The following is an 8,326-nucleotide window of genomic DNA, read 5'->3' as shown; positions in this document are numbered from 1 at the left end:
TGATGATGTTTTTGATGCATTTTCCACATGATTATGATGTTTAATTGTTTTCAAGATTTTACTAATGTTTTAAGATATTGGTCATGCATTCCATGCTCATATGGATTATGTCCTATTTTCATCGTTTATGCATACTTATCACATACTTAGTGTATCCCATATACTAACGCATATTTTTCCTATATTATATCATAATGTAGGGTTGGAAGATCATCACACACACTCCACTCGTGGGTAGAGTTGAACTTACTTTCAATGTTGGTGAGCCCGCATGTTTTGAGGACAAGATATTATATTTAATTTCTTCTTATGACATTTCATCTTTTATATTGGGTGAGATAGGAGCTTGTCTTATGCCCACATCTAGACTAGTAGAGACATGTTAGATGTTCATGGAGTCCATGTTGTCACATCCTTTGAGGTTGTTTTCTCCTTTATAGAGATATTCCAATTGAGATTTTACTTCCGCACCTATGTTTAGCTTTATTACTTTAATTATCTTATGTAGTCTCACGGATGATATTCCTAGAGTCTTTGTGGGTTTCTTCGGGATTATAATCACTGTATCACACCTAGGGCCTAGCTGGGTCATGACAGTTTGGAAGTCATTTTAGAAAGGTTTGGGTTCAAACGAAAACCTCAGTATCACTTTCCATCCTCATACAGATGGTCAAATATTGTGTATGATTTAGACTCTTGAGGACTTGTTGAGAGTTTGTGTCATTGACGTCAAAGGTAATTGAGATGACCAATTGCCTTTTTATGGCTTTTTATGGGAGAAGATGTAGATCGCCAATTGGTTGGCTCAAATTGTGAAGCTGAGTTGATAGGGACAGACCTAGTTCATCAATCTATGGCTAAGGTAAAAATTATTCAAGGGAGGTTGAAAATTGCACAAAGGCATTAAAAGTCCTACATTGATGTTAGGAGGAGATACCTGGAGGGCGAAGTGAATGATTGGGTTTATCTTAAAGTTTCACCCATGAAGAGTGTTATGAAATTTTGGAAGAAAAAGGAGATTAGTCCCTATTACATTAGTCCCTCCTAGATTATTAAGAGAGTTGGTAATGTAGCATATGAATTAGACTACTAGAAGATTTAGCAGCCATTCATCTTGTATTTCGCATTTAGATACTTAAGAAGTGTTTAGGATATCCTTCACTAAGTATTCCTACAGAAAACATTAGTGTGAAAGATAGCTTGTCCTATGAGGAGATTCCTATTCAAATTATTAATCATCAAGTTTGCAAATTGAGGACCAAAGAGGTTGCTTTAGTCACAGTTTTATGAAGAAATCATTTCATTGAGAAGGCTACATGGGAATCCCATGAGGTTATATAGCCAAGTATTCGCATATATTCATTCCCCTAGTGTTGATGTTGAACGTAATATTCATGTTCCTATCTCAGAGTTTAGTACCTTCTTTTGTTTGAATTTTGAGGTTTTGCATTACATTCGTGCATTGAGTAAATTCTTATCTTGGACATTATTTGAGGACGAATGATCCCATTACGAACATATTGCAACACGCCGTGTTAGTTTGACTTAGAACAATCCCAAGAATCCAAGAGATAATGAGGAAAGGGGACTTCCCAATGGACCATGAGGGTCACCTAACACTCGTGGAAGTTTCTACGAGTTGTAGGGATAACTCCTAGCGTCCCCCAACACTTAGAAGATTTTTCAGTGTCAAAGTCAAATTCTATGAATCAGAGTTACAACTGTTATAAGAATCTACAACTCATAAAGTCCCCTTGTAAATCGTGTGTCATATTGTAGTTGTTATTGAAAGGTGCACTAAGTTGTATGACTGGGTTCTATGACCCATAACAATCCTTACGTACCATAGGATGATCCATAGACCCCAAGTCCCGATTTCTCAGTTGAGTTCCACGAGAAGTTTATATGGCCCATCAAAGGGTCTAACAACCCACAGAGTGGGCTCATAGACTCAATGAGACCCAAACTAGTGAACTACAATTTTGTGCCAAACTTTCTTCGAGGGGTCTTCTACGGCCTGTAGAAAATTTTACAGTCCGTAGAATGGCCCATAGTGGCCAAGATGAGTTTTTATGTAAGAGGTAATTTGGTCATTTTCCACCTTTTCCAAACCAAAACCATGATGTTTTGGGACTAAAATAGGCCCTTTATCAGTACTCAACAAGACTTTTCTCTCATTAACACTTAAAATATTTTGAGAGCAAGAATTGGGGAGGATAAAAGTTAGGGTTCAAGAGTTTCAACCAAGTTCTTCAAGTTTTGCTTAGATAATCATCGTTCTAGGTATGTAAGGCTAATCATAATGTTGGAATAAGTTCGTCCTCATGTCCTATATCTTTATTTAGTCGGTATGATTTTGAGCTTGAGTTTCAATTTTGTTAAATTAAGTTTTCGAGTTAATTATGTAATCTCTTATTGAGTTCTCTATGTATTTAATCCTATCACGATGATTCCATGGTTTGAGTTCTTGAATTACCATTGATGATTATATTTGTATGAACCCTAGTTGAGTATATCTACATTGCTTATATTTTATGCATTAATTTGAGATACAATAATGATATATTTCATCTTCTAATTGAGAAAGAGTTTGAGTACGAGTTCGTGTTCTGGGAGTCTTTCATCCACTGTTTGAGCATAATCCTTATTGACTCTAAATGAGTTTGAGTAATAATACATTTATATATTTTATTTTGAGACTGATTTGAGAACTTAAAGTTATATTTTAAGCATTCACTGAGTTAAGGAGTAAAGCTATTTTAAAAAGAAGTTATGAGTTGAGAAGACTTGAGATAAACAGAGTACACTCCAATGAGACTAACGAGATAATATTTGAAAACTTACACTCACTTGAGCTCAAGAGCATAATAATAATATATTTTGAGAGTAAAATTGAGCACTATTTGGGTAAGAGTATAGAATAACTTAAACCCTATAAATTACATAGCCAATGTACGATAGGATTGTATTGTTGGTTCGGGTGACTCCTCACTTCAGTCCTTGATATGGACTTTCATTAGATTCATTAGATGAGTTGTGTCCCTTTTCCTAGCAAGGTATTGAACGGCTGTGGCAACTGATGTGAGGCCAAATCTACATAGTTTAATTCATTACTTGCCTCATATTTAGTATTTTTATTTATTCCTTTTTAGCATAAATTTTATGAATTGTACTAAATAGTGTATTTTATTTGTGGGATTAAATTGAAACAAAAATAAAGAAATGTGGAGTCAAAACAAATAAAATATGGAAGTTCAAACAAGGTAATCAAGCAGGCGGCTTAATGGAAAAAATATAATATAATATTATTATTTATATATATGATGCTGACAAAGTGCAAATTGAAAGGGAACTACCACCTGGCAATGGCAGTGGCAGTGGCAACGGCAGCTGCGTTGAAGTTGAAGGTGAAGTCATACAGCTTCATGCCACTGTTCATACGTAATCAATTTCTTTTGGGTTTCCCAATTAATTTTAGACTCAGTTATTTTATTTGAGATTTTTTCTTGTAACTATAAATATTCCGTAAAATCAGTTATTATGAAAATTAACTTTTGATCGGGGGTTCTTTTTTTATTTATGTTTTCTTAGACCTTAATAGCTAAAGACCCTTGTCCTAGGGTTGCGGCTACGAATGATTGTTGAACATTAATTTTATGGATAAAGTTGGTTATCGTGTAAATTACTCTTGTATACTTGTATTGCTATTTTAATGCTTAGCTACCACTAAAACATAGTTATTGTCTTCTCTTGAACTAGAGAGAAGAATAGAGGGATAGAACATGGAATACAAGGAGCGTATTCATTTTAGGTTAGAACTTAGATTGATTCGTATCTAGGATAAATATATACCTAGTATACTGCATTTGATTACGAAACATGATGAAAATTGAATGCTCAACAATTGATTCTATCTATCCTAACTCAACGATGTAGTTAGATGGTCAAGTGGGTAGGTTATTAGAGGTTGAGAGATCATGCTCATAATATTAACCCTATAAATCAATAATTTGATAACGTTCTAAAATACATCAAAGAGATGTGAAGCATGAATTCTTAGTTGACTGCAGCCATCCCCAACATTGTAAGTTAATATTTTTATTTATACTTGATTCTTGTAATTTTTAGTATAAAAATATTAATAGTATTTTTAACTCGCTTAAATAAATAATTAGACTTAATATGATTTAGTAAAATAGTTAATCGACAAGTCTCTATGACTTGGACATCCTCCTAAAAAGAGCTCCTTTATTACTTGCACGACTGCATACACTTGTGCGTAAGGATGCAACAAGTTTTTGGCGTCGTTGTCGGGGAGTTAGAAATTAACTAGTTTCAAGGTTATATTTTTCTTTTTAATTATTTAAGTTTTAATTTTTTATTCATTTTTAATTCAAATTTTTATTTGAATATTTTGGTACTCTTATTGAGATGAATGCTTGGGATAGATATTAGTTGGATGATGGGTATCTTTGTCATTACTGTAGAGGAACTTACTTAGATTTTGATTTTCATACTATTCAAATGAGCGAATTGTGTGCACTGATCCAATCTTTTGAATGGAATGTATCTTAGATGTGGTGGTCAGGATGGTCATTGGAATGGCTATACAAACTCGTATCACCCTCCCCCGAACCCCTATTATGATGCTTCTGTTATTTGTGATGTTGACAGGAGTAATGATATGGAAGATGCAGAACAAGAGGCTCGCATTATTAAGCTATTGAAGCAATTTATAAAAAAACAAAAAGAAATAAGAGAGGCCATAGAAATGACTCATTCTAAAATCATAGAAATGCAGACTACAATTGACATTTGGAATCTGCTAGCTACAAGCCTAGCTAGTAACCAACTAATAGAAGGAAGAGTTGAGCTCAGACAGGTCATATGTTAATTTGGCTCAAAAATGCATGACTTGGAGGCTCATTTGAACCAAAAGGTTGAGGTTTCTGATGTCCAATCATTAATTGTCGTTAACTAGTGGAGCAGAAAGAAGGATTCCACCCATTCAACTACATTTTTTCCCTTGATCTTGATGTTAAGAATGAGTACAAAAGAGATAATGGCATACATAATGTTTCTTTGTGTTCACGGGTTTTAAAGAAATCTGAGTATCCAAAATTTGGAATTGAGGAGCATGATGAAAAATAAGTATGGGGTCACACACCCCTTGTGATGAACATTGAATTTGTGCTACTAGCTAGGTCAAGAGGCTTTAGGGAATTTTTCCTAACCCTTGTTCAAATTTTAATTGATGCATTGGATACATCGTATATTTTCAAGTGTGGGGTGGAGATTCTTCCAATGTATTGTTTAGGGTGAAGTGTGCTTTAGAATTTGTTTAATATTCGTGCTAATTTTTAATTTTTTTTATTTTAGTAAAAAATATTCATGCCAGGTCCGTGATGCAGACTGGTCGCAGACCTCACATGAACGAAACAAATTCATAAAAAAATTATCTTTCCTCAATCCATTTAATATATATATATATATTTAATTTTTATTTTTTTATTCTTTAGTAGAAGCACACTTAGCCCATTTCTTGATTTTTCTTTTCGGTTCTTTTTCGAGGGGGTCCCTTTGAACCGAGTATCCATTTTTTAGGGATAAATTTTCTTTTTCTTTTTATTTTTTATTTTAGAAAGAGAAAAAAGAAAAGACCTTCTTACTTGGTACTTACTATTTAGGCTTAATTTTGAGTAGTATTTTCTTGTGAATGCTTGAGTGCTCATTAAATAATAGACTTTTTGACACCTGAGGTCATTATTATGACTCTATATATAGGTTATTTTATTTTATAGTTTTTTATGACCTTATCTCTCTTAAAAGCAGAATTGATCCATCTTGATTGGAACTTGTGCCATGTGTGTTGAGAATTTGCATATATTTCATATTTTGCATCTTAGTCTAGAACTTGGCCTGCATGTTGAGAAATAAAAAGTGTTGCTCTGTTTAGAAGATGATGATAGATTGTTTTTTAATTTGTCTAGTAAATTTTAGCATTTTCATATATTATATCACTAGTCAGCTCTTATGAGCCTGTAGCCTTTTATTGGTAGCCATATTTTTGCCTTGATATTTTTATTAAATCCCTAATTTTTTCACCTTTGTTTGTTGAGTATCGTAGCATAGACTTATTAGAATAGTTGAATCTGAAGAAAAGGGATGATTGAGTGCAAAAGGTAATCAATAAAAGCTATAAAATGATGAAAAATCCCTCTTGGAAAGAATGTGACATGAAAAAAAGAAGTGAAAAATTGCTTGACAAAAAAGGAAGAGTGAAACATTCTTGATGAGATGAAGTTACTTGTAAAATAATTATTTGAGAGAAGATTGGAAAAAAAGAAGAAAATAATGGGTGATAAAGTCTTAAAGTGCAAAAGTGCTTAAGGAAGTATAAGTCACTATTATATAGTTTTTGAACCCCTCCCCTAGCCTACATTACAAACCATTAATATCATATTTTATTTTATTCGAGCATGCTTAATTAGTAGAAGTGTACATAATGAGTAAGTCTATGATTCATTGTGCATACATGTGAATTTTTTTGTGGGTGTGAGAGTTGTACTTTAATGTTATGTCCTTAATTTATATTCAATTTATAAATTGACTGTGTGCGCTATTTCTTCTTTTCAAAGCATTTATTTCATGATTGATAGGAGATTTTATTAGCTTTATTTGGTGGAGTAGGTGAGAAAGCTTAAAATTGATGAGTTAGAGTCCTTCGTTGAGTTTAGGAGGTTAGAGGTTTGTTGTTTTATTGTATATCTTGCATAATAATCGGATCATGTTTTGAAATTTTTGTATAGCCTAATTGCTTGTATCAATCAAAGTGGTGGAGTAGGTGAGCAAGCTTAAAATTGATGAGTTAGAGTCCTTTCTTGAGATTAGGAGGTTAGAAGTTTGTTGTTTTATTGTATATCTTGCATAATGATAAGAAACAACACTTCATGTTATGAATTTTTTGTATAGCCTAATTCCTTGTATCAATCAAAGTAGTGGCATTCCTAGTTTTATTTTTTGATGAGCTTCAATGTTTGCTCGAGGAAGAGCAAAAATTTAAGTGTGGGTTAGTGATGTGAAACCAAAAATATATAGTTTTAATCATTACTTGCCTTATATTTAGTATTTTTATTTATCTTTTTTAGCATAAATTTTATGCATTGTGCTAAATAATGTATCTTATTTGTAGGATTAATTAACGTGAAAATGAAAAAAATTAAAGCGAAAACAAATGAACTATGAAAGATCAAAGAAGGTAATCAAGCAGAAAACTTAATGGAAAAATTATAATATAATATTATTATTTATATATATGCTTCTTAGAAAGTGCAACTTGAAAGGAACTGCCACGTGGTAGTGGCAACGATGTTGAAGTTGCAGTCGTACAGTTTCACACGCATGGTTCATGTGGAATGAATTCCTTTTTGGGATTTGGATTTTTCAATTAGATTTGGACTCAGTTATTTTATTTGGAGTTTTTTCCTACATCTATAAATATTCCATAAAATCAGGATTTAGGAAAATTAACATTTGACCGAGTGTTCTTTTCTTCTTCTTCTTCTTTTCTTAGACATTAATAGTTAAGTCCCTTGTTCTGGGCTGTGGCTACGAATGATTGTTAAACATTAATTTTATGGGTGAAGTTGCTTGTCTTTTAAATAACTCTTGTATTCTTGAATTACTATTTTAATGCTTAGCTACCATTAAAATATATTTATTGTCCACCTCTGAAATCGAGAGAAGAATAGAGGGATAGAACGTGGAATGCAAGGAACGTGTTCATTCTAGGTTAGACTTAGATTGATTCATTTCTAGGATAGAGATATACCTAGTATACCGCATTTGGTAACGAAACATGATGAAAATTAAATGCTCAACAGTTGATTTTATCTATTCCCCCTCAACAATGTAGTTAGATGGTCAACTAGGGTAGGTGATTAGAGGTCGAGAGATCATGATCATAATATTAATCGTATAAATTAGTAATTTGATAACCTTTTGAAATTCATTAAAGAGATGTGAAGTATAAATTCTTAGTACACTGCAGCCCTGAAATTTCTCCAATCATTATAAGTTAATATTTTTATTTAAATTTAATTCTTGTAATTTTTAGTATAAAAATATTAATAGTATTTTTAGCTCGCTTAAATGAATAATTAGACTTAATATAATTTAGTAAAATAGTTATTCAATAAGTCCTTGTGGGCTCGACATTCGGCTCTTAAAAAGAGTTATTTTATTACTTGCATGCGTTTGGACGCAACAACAACGACAACAATTTTTTGTATCATCACAAGGCTCATAATAATGGTTGTCAGTTAGA

Source organism: Solanum dulcamara, chromosome 8 (genome assembly GCF_947179165.1).
Source record: "Solanum dulcamara chromosome 8, daSolDulc1.2, whole genome shotgun sequence".
Lineage (NCBI taxonomy): Eukaryota > Viridiplantae > Streptophyta > Magnoliopsida > Solanales > Solanaceae > Solanum > Solanum dulcamara.
Note: the sequence above shows the minus strand (reverse complement) of the source record.